We start from the raw sequence: 25,102 nt of genomic DNA, 5'->3' as shown, positions 1-25,102 counted from the left end.
CTTACATCCATACCTCTGTGTGTGTGTGTGTGTGTGTGTGTGTGTGTGTGTGTGTGTATTCCTTCTAAGTATACTATTTGTGATGCAATTTTTAGGAATTACCAGTATCATTTTCCCATGTAAGGATGTAAAAGATTTAGTTGTGTTGTACCCCTTATGTTTTATTTTCCCTTTTTACTTGTTTGTTTCTCTTGTGTCTTGATATTGAAGATCAAGTTTTTTGGTTTAATTCTCATCTTATGAAAGCTTGAAATTCTTCTATTTCATTGGATAGCTACTTTCTCCCTTGATGTATAATGCTTCATTTGTCCAAGTTAGTGATTTTTGGTTGTAGTCCTCGCTCCTTTGCCTTCCAGAATATCATGTGCCATGATGTCTTTTAATGTTGCAACTGCTAAATCCTATGTAAACCTAATTGTTGCTCCCCAATACTTGAATTATTTTGTTCTCGCCACTTGAAGTATTTTTTCCCCTGACCTGATAATATTGAAATTTGACTATAATGTTCCTTGGAGTTTTTATTTTGAGATCTCTTTCTTAAGGTGATCAGTGGATTCTTTCAATGACTTTTGCCTTCTAGTTCTAAGATACCAGGGCAGTTTTCCATAATATCCTGAAAGATATTTTCCAGGTTCTCTTTCTGATTACGACTTTCAGATAGTACAATAATTCTAATATTGTCTCTCTTGGATATATTTTCCAGGTCAGTTTTTTTTTTCCATTAGGTATTTTACATGTTCCTCTATTTTTCCATTCTTTTTGAATTATTTGATCAATTCTTGATGTTCATAGTCATTAACTTTTACTTGCCCAATTCTAACTTTTAAGGAGTTGTTTCTTCAATTAACTTTTGTACTTTCACGTTTAGCCAATTGTACCTTTTAAAGAGTTGTTTCCTTCAGTGAATTTTTGTATCTCCTTTTATTTTTAGTCAATTTTAATTAAGTTTTGATCAGTTTATATTTTGATCAGTTTTTTTAAGCTGTTGTTTATTTTTCCCCAAGCTGTTGACTCATTTTTAAAAAATTTTCTTCCAGCCCTCTTGTTTATTTTCCCAAGTTTTCTTTAAGTTCGTTTTCAAACTCTTTTTTGAGCTCTTCCATGAAATCTTTCTGGGCCTGAGATCACTTCCCATTTATCTTTGGGGTTTGCCCATAGGTGTTTTGATTCTTTTGAGCTTGTGTCTTGATCTTCCTTGATATCATAATAACTTTCTATAGTAAGATTCATTCTTTTGTTCATCTCTTTTATTTTACCTTTCTTTTAAATTTGGTATCTTCTCCCAGGGAAGAAGGGGCACTGTCTCAGACTTCTTGTGCCAGGAGGAGAAGTCCTGGCTATTTACCCAGTACTGCACTGATGTTGCCCTGAGGCCCACAGGGGATTCCCATGTCAGGTCCTGTGCTGAAAGGATGGGGTGGGGAGTGGCTGGTACATTTGGAGGTCAGAAGACTCTGGAATTGTATTTGGTTTCCTTATTTGGGTCCTAGTGATGGTGTCTGAGATGTGCTGAGTCCAGATTGGTATTTCTGTGTTTCCTCAAAGATATTCTGAAGCTGACCAGTGGACTGCCTCTTCTCCCAGGGCTATATTGAATCAAGTAGCAGAAACCCAGCTCTGGTGGCTTAAGCATCAATAGGATGGGCATTTACCTGTTTGCTCCAGGCCACATTGAAGCACATGGTAGTTCTCAGAGCTAAAGCATTCTTACTTCTCTGACTATACTAAGGTATGTTGGGGGGATCTTGGTATTGGCATTTATCTGTCCCTAATGTACTAGGGTTCAGAATATCTCCTTGGTTTGCTGAGATGAGGCTTATTGATGGCTTGCTGGGATGTTTTCTCTCCTGAACTGCACTTCCCCTTTTATCTGAGGGACATATATCTTTCTTGTTCATTTTCCAATCTCCCTGGGCCCAAAGATTGTTTCACCCCATATTTTTGCTGATTCTGATTTTCCATGATTTGTTTTGGAGTGCTACTTTGGAGTTGAATATGGGAGAATTACAGCAGTTTACCACTTACCTCACCACTGTGGCTCCTGGACTACAACATGCTTTTCTTGTGGACATTGTGTTTTCTTTGATTTGGTTTTAATGGCAGTGTAATTTCAAGTATATCACTTTGGTTTGATTTTAGTGAATAGCTCCCTCCTTCCTTATAGGCAGCATCTGTTAGAATATCATCTTCTAGTAGACAAGTTCATCAGCTAATTTTTTTTGTATTTGTATCCCCAGTTCTTTGTGCACAGAGAGTACCTAAAAAACATTTTTCTTCATCTATTTAATAGAAATAAATAAAAAAACATAGGGGAAGTTATAATTTCAGTTGGTTTCTTACTAATCTTCTACAGGGAATAGTCAATGAAAAGTTTTCAAAAGTTTAAGGAGAATTAAGTGAGAAGGGAGAAATAGTTTAGCTTCATTATCTTTCATTTCCATGTCACTGAATATCTGTGGTTCATGAAAAGAAAATGCACCTATTCAGCAATACTTTCATAAATGGCATTCATTTTCCCATTTGTTTTTCTTAAGGAGAAAATGAATTGCAAAACTGCAGAATAGATTATTTGAAAAGCAGAAATGCAAAGATATAAAAAGTGAATTAGGTGATGTAAAAGAACAAAAATGGGTCGACAGACACCATCTTAAATCAGAGACTAAAATCATATGTGGTATAGTTTAAACACAGATTCTAACTAACAGTCCAAAAAAGATATATGAATTAATACTGCTAGGAGAAAATATTTCTTACTTTTGACATATTAGAGTTTGCTAAGTGCATAAAGATCATTGTGCATTTTTAAGTTTGGTGGAAATGAAAAGAAAATATTTAATTTACTGTATCAGGCCCTCTTTGGATATATGATTTAGCATTACTATCAAAGTTGAAATGCTGATATCCTTGTTCTTTGAGATGATATTTTTGCTTTCAGTCCACATAACAAAATAGCATATTTCAAATTAAATATATAAATTGCAATTATATTTTTAAAAGTCTAAAAATTGAGTTAGGTCACCAAACCACAAAATCTCAGAAACTTCAGAATCCATTCAAGTGTATTTATACTTGAGGAAAAATCCTTTCTGTAACATACCTGACAAATGATCATCCCACCTTTGAGGATTCATCTTGCTCTAAATCTAAATCTGTGAATAAGAGGAGGAAATTAGGCTAAACTGTAGTCTAAAATTCAAAAAAGTCAACCAGCTCCCTACCTGTTGCCAAAGCATATATTTTTAATATTTAATATCCTCCTAATGATTTGAATAATCAAAGTTGAAGGTGAGGAAAAGGACAACATTTACATAGAGTGGGTGAAAATGGATAATCTCTGGGAAAGAAAGGATTTAAAGGCTGTCAATAGCATATGTAAATAAATAGGGAGATGGACTAATTATATAAGGGATAAGAAAATGGGAAAATTGAATATTGAATTCATAATTATCATTTTTTTAAATAACTTTTTATTGATAGAACTCATGCCAGGGTAATTTTTTACAGCATTATCCCTTGCTTTCACTTCTGTTCCGATTTTTCTCCTCCCTCCCTCCACCCCCTCCCCCAGATGGCAAGCAATCCTTTACATGTTGAATAGTTTGCAGTATATCCTGGATACAATATATGTGTGCAGAACCGAACAGTTTTCTTGTTGCACAGGGAGAATTGAATTCAGAAGGTATAAATAATCCGGGAAGAAAAGCAAAATGCAAGCAGTTTATATTCATCTCCCAGTGTTCTTTCTTTGGGTATAGCTGCTTCTGCCCATCTTTGCTCAATTGAAACTGAATTAGCTCTCTTTATCGAAGAGATCCACTTCCATCAGAATACATCCTCAAACAGTATCATTGTTGAAGTATATAATGATCTCCTGGTTCTGCTCATTTCACTTAACATCAGTTCATGTAAGTCTTGCCAGTCCTCTCTGTATTCATCCTGCTGGTCTGAATTCATAATTATCAAAAAAATTCCAGAATGTCTTCATGGAGGATAGATCTTCTGTAAAAGAGAATTTATGAAAACACAGGGAGAAAATATAAACAAAATAAGAAGCTCCATATGGGTTTCTGTTTGTAACATTAGAAGGAATATTCATACTGATAAAACCATAGATTACTCAAAAAAATAAAATTAGTGTGACCTTATATACATACATATGTATATACACACCCATACATACATATACACACATACATGTATGGTACTAACTTCTAAAGGTTATAGTTCTACTTCATGAACTTTCAAGAGCCTAAAAATTTTACATGAAATCTCTTTTCATTTGAAACTCAGTACTGTGATAGAATTTCAAAACAGAAATGGCATTTATGTATTCAGCTTTCATTACTTATAAATTACTGCCACAGTTTTATGTGAAGAGGTGAGATCCTGGAAGGTTGTGATGAAGTGTGGTGGCTATTTGACTGTCAAAGACAGAGAGGGCTTAGTTTAAGCGATTGTATGTGAAGGAGAGAAGATGATTAATTAATGAAACTCAATAGAGGTAGACACACCATTAGAGGTGGGTGTTTTGTTGTTGTTTTGTTTTAGGTTTTATGAATTCCCTGTAATTGTGGGACATATTTCAAGCCTTCAGGTGTAAATGTCCAGAGGGTTCAGAGTGATGTTTAGAACAAAATTTCACTTTGGGATCTTGGAAATGATTGAACATCTTGGCAACACACTGAAACAGGTGCTCCTAAACTACATCCAACAAGCAAGATCGAATGCATGCTCTATCCTAGTGCCAAACCTCATGTAGCAGTTCTAACATTTGAGAATTGAGATTTTTTTTAAATCAACAACATTGATAGAAGTGAAATATTTGATTGAATCTATATAGAAGAGAAGAGTGCACCTAGGGAAATGTGAGGGGAACCAAAGCCAGCATGTGAAAGCATATGTGTGAGTGGATCTGGAACATAAGGAGCTATTGGCCAGGATGAGAAAGCATATTCTTCCTTCCCCATTGCCATTTTAAAAACTAAATTTCATTGTTCTCTATTGTTTTTACATCAGCTACATTTCCTTTTATATTTTCCTCCCTGCCTCTCATGAGAGATAAATCACACATAAAAAAGAAAATCAACAATTCAGCAAACCTAACTTATAAACATTTTCCCAAGGTCACAATAGAACTTTTAAATTGAACTAATCAAAAATGTCTATCAGTATTTATTTTAGGTAAGCACAGTGCTAGATGAAACAAAGCCTAAAGTAATGTAGTCCCTAATCTCAAGAAGCTTCTATTCTAATAGTAGATAAAATATATGCATGTATTGGTACAGAATACACATAAAATAATTACAATGTATTTTGAGGAAGAGGCACCTTATTAAGTCAACAGGGATGGAATTTTTTTTTTGGAAACATGGTGCATGAAGGGAGCTAGGGGTACCTAGAAATAGTAGGAAGAAGAGGAAGCACATTTTATAAGTGGAATATAATCAGTGCAAAGGATGGAAGACTTGAGAAGAATATGAGAAGGGGAATAATCATTAAGCTTGATACACAGTAAACATTTAATAAATATTTATTGAATTGAATAGTGTAAGAAAATGGAAGGAAGTGAAGAATAAGTTTTTCAAGATACTTAAATTTCAAGCATAAGCATTAATTGGATCCTAGAAGCAATAGCAACTGGAAGTTGTTGAATGGGATAGACATAACATGATAAGACTTATGCTTAAAGAAGAAAAAAAAATATATAAACCTGACAGCTGCTTGAAGAATGGATTGGAGTAGAGAGAACCTTCAAGCCCTGAAAACAGCAGCATTTAAAAACCTGAAGCTTGTCACTGTGCCTCCCCCAATTCATCCCCACCACCAGAACAAAGTCCAATTTTAACATAAAGTTCAAAGTCAAGAAACAGACTAGAAAATTAAGCAAAAAGCAACAACTTTGTGATCATAAAAAAAAAAGTGATCATAAAAGCTACTATTCTGTCAGGGAATATCAAGACACAAACTCAGAAGCAGTTATAGGCAAAGCGTCAAAGAAAGTCTGAATTGAATCTAACAAGAATTCTTGGGAGATCTTTTCAAAAACAATTAATGAGTGGTAAAGAAAAAATTGGGGGGAAAGGATAGTGATGAAAGAAAATTATGAAAAGATAATAGTATGGGAAAAGAGGTACCAAAAACACTGAAGAAAATAAGAAGAAAATAACATCTTAAAGTAGAATTGGCCAATGGTAAATAAGGTACACAACCAAGTTAAAGAAAATACTTTCTTAAAAATTAAAATTGAGCAAGCTAATAACCTCATTAGATATCAAGAAGCAATAAAACAAAGTCAAGACAATGAAAAATGGAAGAGTTTGTGAAAAATATCATCAGAAAAACAATAGAGAACATGGAGGAGAAACAATTTGAGAATTTTTGATCTACTTGAAAGCCATGATAAAAGAAAGAGCTTAAACATTATATTTCAAGTAATTATAAAGGAAGTGTCTCTGTTAACCTAGAACCTCAGGGTTAAATTAGAAATTGAAAGGATCCATCAATCACCATTTTAAAAATATCTCAAGATGAAAGCAATGATTAAATATTTTTGAAAGCTTGTGAATTCTATATTGGTTTAAGCAAGAAATGAGGAAGATTTGCCCAACAACTGGGAAGTAAGAATAAATAAATAAACTATTAGAGAAGAAGCAAATTCCTATGGTACAGTTGTTCCTGAGTGTAACTGTGACATCAAAGCCTTCAGTTAGGAGTTATTCAAAATTTGTGTGTTTTCTCCCTCATGTACTTTCTTGCCAGATTGCTGTATGGGGTCACTATTTCCCACAAATATAGAATACGCTAGCAGAAGAATATAGTAAAATTTTATGTGTGGATTATGACAGGCTTTATTTTTTAGATACTCTTAAGATTTGATTACATATGATGTTATCACTATTTATTTTGGCTATTGTTAAGCAAATAGTTATGTTTGCTATATAACATTGTCATTTATGTGCATGGTTGGGATTTGTGTGAATAGAAACATCAATGGGGGTTCAAGAGTTTATTGTTCAAACATTTTCAGTTAAGTCTAACTCTTTATGACTCAATTTGAGTTTTTTTCTTGGCAAAGATACTAGATCAGTTTAAGATTACAGATGAGGAAACAAAGGCAAACAGGATCGAGGGAATTGCCAAAGTCACACATGTAGTTAGTGTCTGAAGCCAGATTTGAACTCAGGAAGATGAGTCTTCCTGACTCCAAGCCAGCATTTTATCCACCATATTATCTAATTGTCCTAAGAAGAATGTATTCTCCTATAATAGGGTTACCTTTAACATTCTGAAAGAAATTGAATATAATTGTCTATTGATGAATATTCTGTTAGAACCTAGACCTACCAATATAAACAGGGTTAGAGAGAATGGGTTAGTCCAGAGAGTGTCACAATGCCTTGGTTAGAGGTAAGAGATCATACAGTGATTACCAATATCCCACATACTGATGCTTGAATTATATAGCAAAAAGGTTATGAAAGCCTAAACTGAAAAGATGCCTACATAAATGTAGGAGAAAGGCTATATGTGAAAGATGTTGCCAAATTTAGCAACATGGAGATTTGTGGCATGAGTCAAGTATGACGCTAATTTGAGAACCTAGATGACTGAAAGGATAATAGTAAATGACAAGATTAGAAAGGGGAAGTCCAGAAATCACATTTTTAAAAATTATTATTACTTTTAGTATTCTGGAATAGTAGTTCATCTGCTGTGCAAAAACTCCTTAATTTAACTAGGAACTCTCTTATTGCTGCCTCATTCATTTATGCAGGATTTAAAGCAGTTAATCATTATTGTTTTATTGCTTCCAAAACAAAAATTGTTCTCTCTGGCAAGAAAGGATTTTCTAATTTTTCTTTCACTCTAATTTGTATTAATATTGCCTTAACAAAATGGGATAGTGAATAAGTCACAATGAGTTGTGTTCAAATCCTACTTCTGATTTTATTAGCTCTGTTATCTGGGAAAACCAATTAACCTTCCTCTGCATCAGTTTCTTCAATTGTAAAATGGGGATAATCATAGTAACTTATCTCCCAAGGTTTTGATGAGGATCAAACAATCTTACATATGTAGAACTCTTTGCAAACCTCCCAATAAAGCACTACATAAATGCTAGTTATTATTACTATCTATCGTGTGTAGCAAGTGTAGACTATCTTGTGTCTTCTGCAGATTAAAAGGCACATTTATCTTTAACATTTGGAAAACATGTCAAAAACTGAATGAATAATTTGCCTCCAAAAAAAAAAAAGGAGAAAAAATTTCTCCTCCCTAACTTCCATACATCTGTCAATAGCATTGCCTTTTACAAGATACTCAGATACAAAATTCATTATTGTTAACTATTCCATCTTTTCTTCAACAAAATAGGAGCTCCCTGAGGAGCTGTCCAAACTGTCTCATTTCTATCCTTGTCTCCCTTCTCCCCTGTACTCTCATTCATAATAGGCACTCAATCAGTGTTTTTCTATTTCTTACCTGATGTATCAAATCCACTTCTAGTCAATTTTATCACTCCAATATTTCCAGAATCAAGTCTTTAGCACAATGCATAGAGCTTTGGGGCTGTAGTCAAGAAGACCTGAATTCAAATCTAGCTACAAACATTTACTAAGCAGGTAACTCTGTGTAAATCATTTAATCTCTGTCTTTCTCCAATTTCTCAACTGTAGCATTGGAATAATAATAATGGCACCTTTCTCCCGAGGTTGTTGTGAAGATCTAGATGAGATATTTTTAAACTGCTTAACATAGTTTCTGGCACAAAATAAGGACACAATAAATGCTTGCTTTTTTTCCCCTAGATTCCCCTTTTAATTCCCACTACTAATAGCCTCCAACAAGACCTCATTACCATCCCCATTCACTATTGTTTTGTAATATTTTATTAACTTGTCTCCTCACCAACCTTTCTCATACACCTTCAAATCACTGGAAAAGTCATCTTCTTAATATACAAGTCTGATCCATATTGTTCCTCTGCTTAAAAAACTTGCTTGGTTTCTTATTACCTATGAGATGAAATACAAACTTCTTTATTTGATATTTATAGTTTTATATGTTCTGGCTCATTCTACTCTTTCAAGAATGTTTCCTATGTTACCAACCAGACAGTCACTATTCCCCAGTCTTCCCTCATAATTTCTCCTATTTCTGTGTAATTGCAGCTACACTTCCCAATCTATGGGCAGGATTCCAAGCACATTTCTGTCTGTTGAAACCTGTCCTTTTCTTCAAAGCCCAACTCATGTAATTCCATTTGCACCAGGCCTTTCCTAATCCACCCATTTCCTAGCCCTCATGATTCTTTGTTGGAACTCTACTACATCTCTAAGTCTTTTCATTATCCTGGGAAGGCAGTTCATCTCAGTTAGGAGATATGAACTCACTGAGAGTACTCAGATACTCTCATCATCTCATCTGTGAGTTCTCTATATGACAATTTCGCAGTTCCAGCCTCAATCCCTATCCCTATCTCAATAATGCCCACAAGAGGGACAGTTAGGAGATGCAGTAGATAGATGACTTGTTTTGATCCAGAAAGGCTTGAGTTCAAATTCACATTTATTTGCTGAGTGACCCTGGTCAAGTCACAATCTATTTGTCTCAGACTACTCACCTGTAAAATAAGAATAATAATAGCATCCCGCTCCCATGGTTATTATCAGGATTAAATGTGATAACAGTGCTTGACACTGAGTAAACATATTAGCTATTATGACTATTATAATTATTATTAATACTTGCTTCTTTCCCCTGACTAAATTGTAAGCTCATTGCAGGTAAGAACTATTTCATTGCTGTCTTTGTCTCCTCAAACTCAATTATTATATCTTGAACATGATAAGAAAATATTTGTTGAATTGAATATAATCTTCTATTTCATTTTAAAAAGTATTTTTAAAAATTAAGTAAAGTAAGATTTCTTAAAATATAATTTGACAGGACTGGACTTTCATAGTCTTATCTTGCTGGAAAATTGAATTAAATACTTCTGGATTTGGATAATTTAAATTTAAAACTGGCATTTGAAAAGGTATCTGGAGGCTAACTAATGCTTTTTGATCAGATTTTTGGAAATTCCACATTGATCCTAAGATAAAAGAGGGCTTACCTGTTAAATATTTTGCTTGCTGAATGATGAAATGTAAATATTGGAATTTCTTTTCTGTTTGGTAGACAGTAAATAGATGACAATTTTTGTGTCACTTTCCCTAGGTGGTCCATTACTTGACAAGACATGCCCTTTGAAAAGTAGCTTATGGTTCTCTAATTTTACTCACATAGTGATATTCTGATGTGATGGTATAATGTGCTGCCTTTGATGGTTATAGTACAATAGTGAACAGATCATTTTTCTTGGTCCATCATGCCAGCAATTAATTCTAAGTTTGTGGGAAATTGATACAGACTGAGGCTTCCATGATATTGTTTTTTTTTTTTTTTTTAAGAACTGGTGTTTCTTGGCTCCATACCTCCAAGCATTTGTTAGATCAGACTATTAATCTTACTCCCATCACGATGTTACTTTACATTTATTAAATACTTCCAGTGCACTTGGTAACATACAAAATAGTAGAAAAAGGACATTTCTTTTCATCAAAGCAAGCATAAGTGACCTTTTTTTTATATAGTACCACATTTATTTAGGCACTTACAAAAGGCTTTTTGATGATGATAAATCATTACAAATTCAAGACATACAAACCAAGACCTATTCTTTGCACTTCTGACAGATTCAAGAAAGTCTTCAGAGAGATATTCAGGATGGATTATTTTTTTCTAGTCTAACATTACTAGTAGTGGTGCTGGTAGCAAAAAACTGTTGTGTTCCATTTCCCCTCAAAATTCAGCCTGATTCTATTTTTATCCCTTGGAAGGTGGAATGGTAACTGCATAGTTATACTAATATAAAGACTTCAATAGTCTCTTTCCAACTAAATGAAAAAGTCAGATAACCTCACTTTCCTACCAAAATAAAACCTACAATAAAGGCAGAAAGCATCCTTTTCCTCTAGCAAGTAATCCAAGTATCAACTGACCACCAGTTTCCCATATATCCTCCCCATGCATGTCAGCACCAATCTTTGACTTCCACCATAGGTCTAAGAACCCTATTTCATTTCTTGGGTTCTCCTTGACCAAGAAAATTACCCTACAAAAGACTTACCTTGTGCTATATTCTGGCGGGTGGTACTCAGATTGTTAGACACAATAATTTTCTACTTAGAAACATCATCCCATGTCTGGGATACGACTAATATTCTCAGTGACCACATCTACCTCCCAAACCTTAGCCCATGAACACAGAACACAGATGGTAGACATGGAACCCATGTAAGCTCACATGCCCCAAATATAGGCCCAACCTGTAAAACTGTAAATAGGGGCCCCCATTAGGTTTCCTGTCCTGTACTGTATGATTCTGAATCTCACTCAACTTGTAATGAGACAAGATCCTCCTCTTCCTATGTAGTGTAATTAAATCACAATGGCATTTAACCAGCTGGCTTATAACTTTTCCACTGAATGTTTAAACCTACATTGAAAGGAATTTCATAGAAAATGTATGACCATGGGAAAGTCATTTAATATTTCTAAGCCTCAACTAATCTGTCTATAAAATGACTGGTTTATACTAGATTCCTCCAAGATCTTTTGCTATTCTAAAATCATTCATCATGATGAGCATGCAAATTTTAAAGAAATTTGGAAAGACCTAGTGTATGTACTACTGTTAAGTGAGCAGAATCAAAAGAATCTATAAAAAAAATAAATAAGCAAATGAGTGAATGGACTGACATATAGATGATGAATAGGTAGATAGATGGATGGACGGATGGATGGATGAATGATAAAAATAAAATCAATCATCATATGAACCTATGAGGGCAAGACATTCCCTGATGACCCTACTTGACACTTTAGGAATCTCATATACAAAAGAAAAAATGTTTGAAGTACTGAACAAGCAGAGAATAGAGAAATCATTTTTCATAATATCAAGCTAAGATTTTTTCTTTTGTATAATATATATCTACTTTTTGGTATATGAAGAAGAGAATAAGATAGTTATCCAATGTTTTCATCTTATGAATAGAGATCAATTCATCCCTTCTTCCTTTATATCACCCTAACAAAGATGGTGTGGATGAATTTGAAAATCAAAAAGCATTTGTTAAACACATCATGCGAGCATTAACTTAATAAGTGGAAAAATGAGATTGGACATTTTATTTGAAGGGAGGGAAACAAGGAAGAGAGGAGGGGGGTGGTTTCTGTTTGTAAAATGGAAGCTTATCCATGAAATAGAGATAGGGAAGGCAGGAGAAGGAGGGGAAGATTAGAGAAATTTCCTAGAAAGAAAGCTGCTTTAACACTGTGAATTCCTTGGAAGTAGGGGCTACTTTCTTTCTTTTTCGATTTGTATCATTAGTGCTTAATATAGTACTTTGCATATAATGAGCCCCTAATAAAATCTTTTAATAAATAAATTTTTTGTCCATTCATAATATAAGAAAAAATAGGAAATGAGTAAATTTACTTAACTGAGACAAGTTGGAACATGTATTTGATAGCCATATTCCTAAAAGTCGCTATGTAATTCGAGTTCCTACAAAAAGAGTTTTCCTTAACATCTTGCAAGTCTCCAAAAGTTGAAAGATTGAATAAATGAATTCAGATCTCATAGAAAGAAGGGCTACTGAACATAAACAAGTAGAAAGATGGAAGATAGGAATAAAGTAAAAGAAGCAAGCAAAAAGATGCAAAGAAATAATAAAAGTCTGTGAGGCAGAAGCCCCTAGTTGAGGGAAGTTGCTTAGAACAGATTGTACAAGCACTGCAGAATAGGAACTATATGTCATATCGTATGATACAGACACTTAATAAATGTGCAGTTATTAGCATTATTACTTTTCTATTGCTATCATTAGCGTTATTAATTTATGAAAACTTGGAAAATAGATGGTAACTATATTGCTTAATTAAACTAGGCATTGTGCTATTGAATTAGATATATAATAAGGAAAATTCCCAAGCTCTCTATAAGAAAACTTAAGCAGTATTAGAGTGTCACATTCCTCTCTAATAGGGTTTTCTTCATAGAAAGAGAAAGGTTAAAGCAAACCTACATTTAAAAAGATCTCATCATATTTGTCATTGTCTCATCATTTAGATAATCACATACTCTAGGAATGTTCCTATTTGACATACACATTTTGACAGAGTTATATTTTTGTCCCCAATTCTCTAGAAATTCTGTTCATATCAGAGCAGATCAAAACTGCTTAGTTTAAAGAAGAGTAACTTTTCTTCTGTTTTAATACTATACAAACAATTTAAGGTTATTAGATTCTATCATTAGCTTTACTTGCTTTTCTGAAAAACAATTTTATGCAAGCCTAGACTTAAAAACATTGAAATTCATGACACTTGTCCTTCTTAATAAAGGTTTTCCTGTGGGAAATGTTCCCCGACTCCCTAGCATTAGTGCTCTCTCCGTACTAAAATAATATTATCCTTATTTATCTGTTTAAATTCCAGAGCCCTCTCTACTCAAAAAAAAAATCCATAATCATCACATCATATGATCACAGAAGGATAGAACTAGTGGAGACTTTTGGGCCAGCTAGAGAAATAATTTAGTTTGATAGATTAGGCACTGATTGACCTCTGAGTCAGAAAAGCTGGAGATTGAATTCTATGTTAGTGGCCAGCTATGGGACCTTGGGCAAATCATTCTCTCTCAGTCTCAGTTTCCTCCTCTGTAAAATAGGATAATTAATTGTATCTCCCTAATAGTTTATAATAAAGACAAATGAGACTTGATATACATAAAAGAAGTTACAAACCATGAAATCTTACTCAATTGGGAGCTATTATTCCAAACCTTTCTTGTTACAGTTGAGTAAATTCATGTGCAGAGGTAGCCCAGAAAGGTTGTCATTTACCCAGAACTACACAGGAAATTTGAATCTGGGTCCTCTAATTCCAAATATAGTAATTGCAATTTCCACTAGACTATATTCATATCCAAATATTAGTCCCTAAACTTTTCTACTATATATTGTACAAAATTATTTACTTCTTACAAATTCCTTAAAATACTCAAAAGTATTCTCCTTGTCCTAAAATAAAAGTCATTGTTACATGAACCATCATACATACATACATCATACATTTATTTATATATGCATATGCACATACATTTTGATGTATATACATGTATGTAGATGTACATGTATACATATATAAGAAACATGTAGCATTTTTGCTTTCCTTGCTGAGAGCTGAAAACACTGACAGGAAAGTCTATATGGGAGAAGATAACTGAAGTTTTGATGAACCATATTATGTGATTCATCCACATTCTCTTCCTCTAATGTTGGTCCCTTACTAAACCAGATCAATTCTACTTAGCTCTTTTCTCCTGAGTATCTTGTCACTCATATCAGTTGCAGGGTATCTTGACCTTTATTCCTACACAATTGCTGCCAAATGATGGGAAAAAAAATCACATAATTATTCTATATCCACCATAAATTGGTATTATGTAACTTCTGTTGAATTCTCACTGCTCCTATGCAATCCTTCTCCCCTAATTAACTCATTACTCCACTCTTTACAATATCTCTTCCAAGTCTTTTTATCCGTTGTTAAATTTCTCAAGACTCCCTCTCCTCCCACCTTGTTAGTTAAGAATCTTGCATAATATTTTACTGGAAAAAAGAAACTATCTGCCAAGATCTTTCACTTCCAGATTTTTCATTTCTTCCTTTAGATGTCTTCTGCAACACAGAGATGTGACTACTCTCCCTGCCAAGGCAAATAGTATACAAGTGATTTCATTCTATTCCATCTTTTCCAGAAGATTGCCCAATTATCTTCATTCTCTCATTGATCTTCAATGTCTTGCTGTCTACTGGCTACTTCCTTCTATCTCCATGTCTCTCTCATCTTCAAAAAGCCTGCATTTGATCCATCCAGCCCCACTCTCATCCCACATCTTTCCTGTTTTCTCCTTGAGAACACAAGTTACCATTGATGCCTCTGCTTTCTCTCCTCTCTCTTCTTTTACAGTCTAGCTTCTGATTCTATCATTCAACTGAAACTGCTCTCTCCAAAGTTACCAATGATTTCTTACTTGTCTAATCCAATGGCCTTTTCTTGATTGTCATTCTTTCTTACCTCTCTGTGGGCTTTTATACAGTTAATCACCCTCTTTCTCTTTGATACTCTCTTCTCTCTAGTTTTTCAGTACCCTCTCCTGGTTCTTCTTGTATCTATCTGCCTACTTATTCTTAGTTTTCTTTGTTAGGTCTTCATCCAGGTCATAGCCCCTACTACTAATGGATATCATATAGGGCTTTGTTTTGGGACCCCTTTTCTTCTTTCTTCATTCTGTTTCACTTGGTGATCTGATCAAGTTCTATGTATTCAATTATCATCTCTGTACTGATGATTCTCATATTTACTCAACCAGTCCTAACTTCTCTGCTGACACTGAGTTTCATATTTCCGACTGCATTTTCGATATCTCAAACTAGATATCGTAAAACCATCTTAAATTCAGCCTGTCCAAAACTGAACTCATCATCTTTAGCTTGAAACCCTCCGCCCCTTCTAAACTTCCCTATTACTGTAAAGGGCAACAACATCATCCTCCTAGTCCATTAGACTTAGAACCTAGATGTCATCCTAAATTTATTATATTTCATCCATCTCCCATAGCCAATCTTTTGCAAAGACATATAGACTTCACTTTTGAAATATTAGTCAAATGCAATTTCTTTTCTCTTCTGATATTTCCATTAACTTGGTATAGGTCCTCAGCCCCTCATACCTGGATTCTTGCAATAGCCTTTAATTGGTTTATCTGACATAAGTTTCTCCTCATTCTAGTTCAAACTCCACTCGATTGTCAGAGTGATTTTCCTAAAGAGTAGATCTGATCCTGTCATCTTTCTATTCAAGAAACTCAAGTGGCTCCCTATTATCTCCAGAATCAAACACAAAATCTTCCATTTGTGATTCAAAGTCCTTCAAAATCTAGTGCACACACACACACACACACATACACACACATAATCTTGTCCAGTTTTCTTACATCTTAACAGCCAATTATATACTCTTTGATTTAGTAATACTTGCCTCCTTGCTCTTCTTTAAATGAAACAATCCATCTCCCAGCTCTGGGTATTTTTACTGGCTGATTCCCTTGATTGGAATGCTCTGACTCCTCATCTCTGCCTCCTGACTTCTCTGGCTTTCTCCAGGTCCCAGTTAAAGTTCTATCTTCCAAAGGAAACTTTTCTTGACCCCTCATTATTTTAGTGCCTTCCCTCTGTTAATTATTTACAATTTATAGTATATATACCTTGTTTGTACATAGTTATTTGCATGTTTTGTCCCCCATTAGGTTGCGGGCTCCTCAAGAGCAGAAACTATCTTTTGCTTTTCTTTGTATTCCCATTGCTTAACCACAGTAGTTGTGAGATAGGTGGGTGGACCTGGAGTCAAGAAAGACCTGAGTCCAGATCTAGACTCAGATGCTTACTAATTGTGTGACCCTAGGCAAGTCACTTAACCTCTGCCTCAATGTCTTTAACTGCAAAGTGGGTATAAAAACAGTCCCTATCTCCCCAGGTTGTTGTGAGGATCAAATGAGAATAATTGTAAAGAACTTCACCTAACACCTAGACATCACTATATAATGTTATCATTATTATTATTATTATTTGCTTGGGATATACTTATTTTATCTGGACTTCACAGGATAAACATCACTGGATTTCTGGCAATTAACTCATTGATTTGAACAAAGTAAGGAGTCAACCATGGACAGCCATGATGAAAAGTAAATTATAACTCCTCAATGATTTTTTGGCTAACCCTATTAACCAGAGTAAAGCTTTATGCTACACAATATGATACAGGGAAACAGTGTTACAGTTAGAAAGCTATCCTAAACAGTCAATAAGACCAGGATAGAGGATAATCTTTGACCCAGATCGTGTGTTTCTGGGCAAAACCCAACCTCTCTATATTCTAAGAGAGTATAAATTCTCTGAGACTATAAATTTCAGATAATGCAGTAATACTCATTGGTAAACAAAGTTTCCTTATCCAAGCTTTTCCCTATACTAATGTAGTCATAAGTACAGTTTCCATTTTGGCACCGTGTAATTTTGATAACTTATTTTGAATTAGTGTAATTTGGATTTGAGAAGAAAAATCTTGCATGAAAATGGGTATAAAGCAATTATACAGTTCTATCTTGCAATCCACCCTTTCAATTTTCAAGTGCATTGTTTCAAACCCCTTAATTAGACTTTCCAGTAGGCTTGTTAAACCTGCATCAGCTCAACCTGTAATGTAAACTAGAACAAAAAGAAATAGATTAGGAGAAGGTGTCCCAGGAACCTGGACATATCTGGTGCTTTATCTATCTACATGCACTATGGACAATGTCTTACTTATGTTCTAGGTCATTCCACCATATTTCACATTACATTTGACAAAGTTATTCATGAGATTAAAAGGCATCAGAGCATGTCTGCTCCAGAACTAGACAAGTTGCAGGCTCTATTGAAATGCCAACAGGCTTTGTCCTTAAATTAAAAACATGGATGAGAGGTACCTATCACATGAAACTAGAAGAAGATATATTGGATGACAGACTCAACTATCAAGAGTCTCAATAATGCAGAAAGAACAGCTGAATTGAATAAGATTAAATAGAAAGTTATATACTTGGACATTAAAAAAAAATGGATCTGTACTTAACTTCAACAGGAATTCTTAAAGAAGGAAGCCATAACTTGGCATCTTTAACTTAGTCATTTGCCAACCATTCTAAAGAATATTATTTTTGTAATAATTTTGTTTCTTTCTTCATAAGGAATTCATTCTGAGACAGACATTCCAAAGCTCTTGTTCATTATTATTTGTTACAGAAATGACTTAAAAATGGCTTTTGGGAAACAACAGATGAATTACTAGTTTCCTCGAGCATCTTAGACTCCAGTGGATGCAGTTACCTGGGTGTGGTCCTCTTAGATAGATTTGATTACTAATTGTAGCCAAAAAAAAAAAAAAAGCAACATATTGTATTAAAAAAAAAAAAAACCACCAAGCTATCACAGGCTGGACAGCCTGTTCTATTTGATTGTTTGGAGTCTGTCGGGAAGTCAACTCTGCCCTAATTTCCTCTGTGACTCAATAGGGCATTTTCCAGAGAATCTGGAGCCAAAAGGGATCCATTCCAAAGTGGTCACTAAAAATATCCCCATGGTTGTAAGTCTTTGAAGAAAGGATCATTTGTTTTGTGAGAGTCATTAACCATTAATAATATAGCTATGCAGGCTACAGGTACTATCATGTAGACTGTACCTATTCTTCAACAATAAGAATAATTAACAGATTATTCTTAGAAACAAAATTCCACTAAAATTGACAGAAAATATCCACATCCGCATCATATCTCCCAAATTTCATGTATCCTAACAATGGAGGAGACTGCATCACACCAGTAGAAATTCAATTTTTATCATTTAGACATGCATGTACTTTGCAAATAGTCCTCCTTTCAATACTTTGTTCCTTTTTCTTACTTTGCATTGTGTCCTACCTTTGACCATGAACCTTATTTATAACCAAATTTCTGATCATTTGTCTATTACACTCTAATTTAGTGAATTAGTGGATAAACAATGGCATCACCTCCAGAGGGCTAATTGGTAGAAGGGAAAACTCACAATGGCAAAATGTTTGGTTATTGTTTTTTTTTTTTTATTGAATAAAAGAAGGGCAAAAGCTCACAGCAGCAACATTAAGAGAAACAGCTACAGCAACAATAACAGCAGCAATAGCAACCGACACAGCAGCCATAATACAATGACTACAGCAGCAAAATAGCAACAATCACAAGAGAAACAGCAGCGGCAAAACCAACAACTTTGGATCTAATGCCTTTTCTGAATGAATGCTATTTCAGTAACAATCTCTGTATCATAGCACAAGAATAAGCTTCAGTTTCTAAGAATTTTGAAACAAAGTAATAAAAGATGTTATTCAAGGGTATGACTATCAATAACAGGTGCATTTGAGATCATTCCTTCATCCCCATCATTATGCATCCTAATATTCAGATAAAGTGGGCAAATGATAATTTCAGAGACAATTGGCTTTTCCATGTTTCCCAGTGTGCATCAGTAGCTTGAAGTTAGGATGGATGAGGAGGAGGAACAGGAGAGGATATATAAGCATTATTCCACTATGTATGGGATGAAAATTTGTAGGGGATAATCCCTCTACTTCTTCCTTAGGTTATATATGTGTAAAGACTAAAGCTATCTGGTCAAAATGCCTGCTATCAAGGATGTCATTGAATAAGTCATTTCCTAAGGGCTGGCTCAATACATACACACAATCATGCATTAGCCTGGAAATATTTTTGTTATTAATTATTATCATGCAAAGCAATTTGGATTAAGTGACTTGCCCAGGGTCACAAAGCTTGTATCAAGTGCCTGAAGCTGGATTTAAATTCAGGTTCTCCTGACTTCAGGGTTAGTGTTCTATCTATTACAATAACTCACTGCCCCTTGAGCCTAGCAATCTTGCAGAAGATAGTGGAAAGAACTCTGAAGCAAAAGACTTGAGTTTTGAATCTGGCCCCTGCTAAAAATCTAAAAATAAATAAATAAATAAGTTTGGGGATGCCATAGTATTATAAAGAACTAGGGAGGATCAGTGAAGTTGCATAATCACATCCCCTTATTTAATAGATGAGAAAACTAAATTCCAGAGGGATCAAGTGATTTGAGATCACACAGGTAGAAGGAGAAAAGTCAGCATTTCTTTATCTCCCTTTTATTATGTCAATTCTTTAAAAATTAGGGACATTTTCATAGTTTTGCTTTTCTTTGTTCCTCCTGGGTTTAGCACATCCTTGGCACTTAATAAATGATTATTGATTGAGTGATCCATTTGCCTTGAAAGCCTGAGTTGTTTCTACACTATTCTACTACTGTTCTACTCTTCTCTGCTAGTCTATTTCTTGACCTCTTAATACTGTCAGTTCCTCAATTTCCTCATATTTAAAAATGAAAGGCTTATATTATCCACCCTCCAAGACCTCTCAATGTTTAAATCTCACAGCCTATCAATTAGTTTTTCTTCTTTCAAAAAATATACCTCAATCAGGTATAAGGTGATCAACAACCAGATGTGGCCAGAGAATGAGCTGAATATGTATTAGTATATTATCATTTTTCTTTTCTTTTCAGATCTAGAGATAAGCAAAGTAATTAGATCAGCAAAGTTGTTATCAATGGATATTAATAAATTGTCTACCATGCTCATGAAGATAAACTTCCCTGTTTCTGCTGCAGATAGCAAATAGTTCTTCTTTAAAACATATTTATTTGCCAACCACTGTAAGAAATCTTATTTCTGTCAGAACTGACAGTGAGGAGAGCCCTTGGATTTGACCATAGATTACAGAATATTTTCATCATCCTTGATAATTGAGTCAAAGTTGACCTGAAGGTTTGAACAACTCATTGAAGCTTTTCTTTAGGAGCTATCTTAAGAGATCTGTGATACGTACCATTAAGGTTTCCAGAATGGAAATGCATCTGTTTTAAATGATTGAATGTCATGTCATCAAAGTCTATTACTAGCGCCTCATTTTTTATTCAGATAACAAATAATGACCTTGAAGCATCAAAAGCAAAATGAGTTGACATTTACAATTTCACTTTGCACATGAGAGAAAAATGTCTAATTGGGGAATATTCTTCGGAATGCTTTTTCAATTTTGTATATTTTTTTGACATGCAAAAATATTCTCATGGGAACCAGCACTTAAAGTGGTTTAAATTTCAACTAAGAAAGAAAAGCATAAAGGAAAAAGGAGAAGAGGAGAAGAAAGGACAGGAGAGAAAAGAAGAGGAGATGGGAGGTAAATTTTTTCCAGTACCTTTTATTGTTTTGGAAATATATGCTGTTCAAAATCTTTCATCAATCTCCTTCATAATGATTTTCAAATGACCTTGTGCTTTGGATCTGTGCTTCCATCTTTAATTGCTATATGTGCTTGCTATTAAAAAGATCAAGCTTGGACTGGCTGAGATAGTTGAGGGGTTCTTCCAGTCTCCTATTTATTTATTATCAATTGAACTTCTCCATGACATGGTGATTCTTAAACTCAAGAGCTTTCATTTTGTCTATATGGCCCATGCTCCAGCTCCCATTTCAAGGCTCTGGGCTCACATAGATATTGATCCCACTCCGAAGGTTGAGCCTTCAGTATCAGTTTCCCTTTTTAGCTCAGTATATCCACCTACTCTAGAAAAAAAAAAAAAAGAATCTTCGAAATACATATATGTGTAGCTCATGTGAAATTGTTCTAATTTGAATAACTACAGGGTCTCAATCCCTCATAAATCACTCAAGGTATTAAATGCAAGTCAGGAATGGGACTATCATGATTTCAACCCACAGAAAATGCAATAGAAGAAATATACACATATGTGTATGTTTATATATCTATCTATATATAATATGTATTAGTGCATATGCATGCGTTCATGTGTATGTGTACATATATGTGTATGTGTATGTCCCTAAATAAAAACAGAAAATACTCCTCAAAACCCATTAATTTTTCTCATTGGGAAATTAATTTGGAATTGCTATAGGAGCAACCTTATGGCATTCGGATGATATCTTCTCTCCCACAGAACCACTAATATCACAATAAAAATCATAATACCACACTGTGGTTTAGGATGCTCCTAGAATACAACATACTCTGGAGGCTATTGAACTGCATTTCTCTTCCATCAGATTTGCATAATAAAAATAGGGGGTATAACAAGAAATTGATCTTTTGTCCTACTCCTATCCACCATTTCATGGCTCTAGCCCTTTAATTACAGAGGCTAGACTGGCAATCCTCTTTAGTCTTTAAGAAACATGTTTAAGGAAATATTCTCCATCTTGTTCAATGTTCAATTCATAAGAGTTCATCATCTCTCAAAATCATTGTTACCCATGATGTGCAGTCCAGAAAATTTCCCTTCTCTATCTAAAAAGCAAGATTTTTATATCATGCTATTCATGAAATTAAAACTATCTCCCATTCCCCCAGAGGACTTTGACATTTACAAATATTGTCCATGAACTCCCTTCTCAGAATGAGTGGGCACCCACATATATATATATATATTATATATATATATATATATATATATATTAACCTCTCTCATGAATTCCTGCAGGAAAATTGAGTCTCTCGATTTTTACCATCTGTGGACCTGGGGAAGATTAATCTTGAGCTTTTTCCTTTCAGTTTATGTGTGGTCATTTTATTTTTGCCATTAACTTCTGCCACAAGTTATCATCATTTGAACTTCTGGGAAAGTTCATGAATATGGACATACTTCCTTCTCCTAGCAGATTTATGGATAAGTAATAGATAGATATCCTTAATAATATTTTACTATGTGCCATGCACTGGGGTACATTCTATAGATACTAATAAAAGCAAATAATATAGTACCTGTTTTTCAGGGGTTTACATTATAAAATGGAAAGGCAATAATTAGTCAATCACTAAGTATCTACTATATGCCAGGCAATATGCTAAGTATTAGGAACTGGAAAGGGAGGACAGTTGGGATGGGCACAAAGACATGTTGTGATACAAATGGCTAGAAGTAACCTGGCAGCCTTCCCAGTCAAGATTAGGTGAATGCTCATCTTCCAGAGCTGAGAATTGATGGGTGGAGTCCAAAGTTGTCATAACATCAATGAAGATACTGGATAGCGTTCAAGTGATATAGGGTGGAGATAACTAGGAAAAGCAAGTGAACTTTACAACATGATTGTCTTCTCAGAGCCTGTTCAAGTTGATCTACTCATTTTTATAGATTGAATAGAAGGGATGAATCTACTCTCTTAAAATCCATCCAGTTAATTTTCTTGAATGCCTTGTTAGCTATCAGCAAGGCATGAGTAAATAAGCCCACACTCCACCTGGCAATGTCCCAACAGCTAGCTCCAAACAAGGGCTAATGTCTTTTTATCTCCTTCGTTCAATTTAGGAACCCATAGTATCGATGAATTTTTCCATATGTATATTTCCCAGTCTTTGGAATTAACAGTTTTATTAAACAAACCAAGTCGGAGCTTTAATCATATGTAATGTCTTCTTACAATATTTTTTGGGGGTGTGGCATTTATTTTCACCTAGGCTCTCACTAGATTACAACCTATTTGCAAAAGATTCTGAAATAACTGCTATTTCTTCTCTGTTAGGAGAAGTGGCCAATCATCGCTATCAGCTGCCAACCAAACACTACTTACAAAGCTGGAAAGCAACAAGGCACCCTGTGGGAGAGATGGAAAACAATATGTTCCAGGTAAATAAAATCACCATCCCTACCATTATCATTTCTTCTCAGATCCTAATGGAGACAGTCCAAAATCTCAAACTGGAGAACATTATGAATAGCAATGCTTTCATTCCAGTGGTCTCATCATTCATCCTTGCATACAATTCTTGTGAAGACATAGTCTGATAGCTTCACTCCAAAAAATAAGGTGAAGATCATTGCTGAATTGTTTTTGCTTCAAGATTTTGCTGTCTAAAGAATAAATGGGTAGAGAAGTGATCTATTGTTCCACCACATTATTTAGCAATACACTCTCTCTCTTCCTGCTCACTGATAAATTCCTTCAAATGAACTCCCATCATATCCTACTACCTCAAAGTCCTGGTGGCAAATAGAGATCATGTCTTATGGGTCATTTTTTCAAGTATGTGTAAAATAAATTTTCATATAACTAAAATATCCCCTTCCAATGTCTTGTCTTTGAAAACCTTGAATATTTATATGATACTCATTGAATTATGAAGTGATCTCTCTTCCTTTTATATTTATATTTTATTAATTTTTCAAAAATATTAAATTAACATGTTGAATAATAAAAGAGTCAATAAGATTATTTTATCAGCTGTGCATATAAATAGAAGAAAAAGGCAGTTAATGGGCATACAGAATTAGAACTATAATTGCAAATAGACACATAGTCCAATGTATATTACACTTTTGTAGTTCATAGGGAACTAGTAAAGCGTATCATATAATTATAGTCCTTTTTCATGGAAATGTATGGTAAATGATTAGAAAAAACAAAAAGAACCTTTCTATGCACCTATTATTGAATACAAGTGTTAAATTCTTAAGTGAAATTTAAATTATCCTTAAACCTAGGAGCAATCAATCTACTTTGCTAGCTGGTAGTTCAAAAGAAAAAGTATGTACTTCAGGTGTCCTTCAGCCCTATCTCCTCATTTTTAACTCTACTTAGTTTACATTTTACTTACTGAGATTAATCATCTAGTTTGCTAAGCACATTGGAAATCATGGGTACTAACTATGTAAATGATGCCAGAAAATATATCCCCAAGTATAAAATAAAGCTCCAACTAGATAATGCTAATAAATATTAATGTATGGAGATAGCAAAAGGAATATTAAGCAATTAAACAATCCCAAATAAGAATAATACATCTTCTGTCCTCAAGGCAGCCCCTGTGTAGTTTAGGTTTCCACAAATATTAATGAAAGAGATTCTGCAGATAGATCTGGGAGAATCTTCAAATTTTATAACTGAACAGGAGCTAATAAAACCATAACCAAATGGGCAAACAATCAGCTTGGTTGGTTATTAGAACTGGATTTGTTATGATTGTATCAGTGAAAGAAAATAAAAGTTAGTTGTAAAGTCACTGAGTATCAAGGATGTTATTGAATTAGATTGAAAACTATTCTTCTAATTTCTTTATTTCTTCATTCTCTATAACAGATCTTGGAAGGAAAGTGTAATTTTCTTCACATAAATATTTTTACTTATGATTTTCATTAGCAATGCAAGATAATATATCCTTGTAGAAGAGAACTCTATGGGTTAAACTTTCATGAGAATATGTGGATAAATCAAATTTTTAAAAGGAAAATTTAGAATTTTAAAATATGAAAAAATACTAATAATATGGAATTGAAGTAGAGTAATTTATACT

This window comes from Antechinus flavipes, chromosome 4, assembly GCF_016432865.1.
Source record: "Antechinus flavipes isolate AdamAnt ecotype Samford, QLD, Australia chromosome 4, AdamAnt_v2, whole genome shotgun sequence".
Classification (NCBI taxonomy): Eukaryota; Metazoa; Chordata; class Mammalia; order Dasyuromorphia; family Dasyuridae; genus Antechinus; species Antechinus flavipes.
This window is presented reverse-complemented; position numbering follows the sequence as displayed.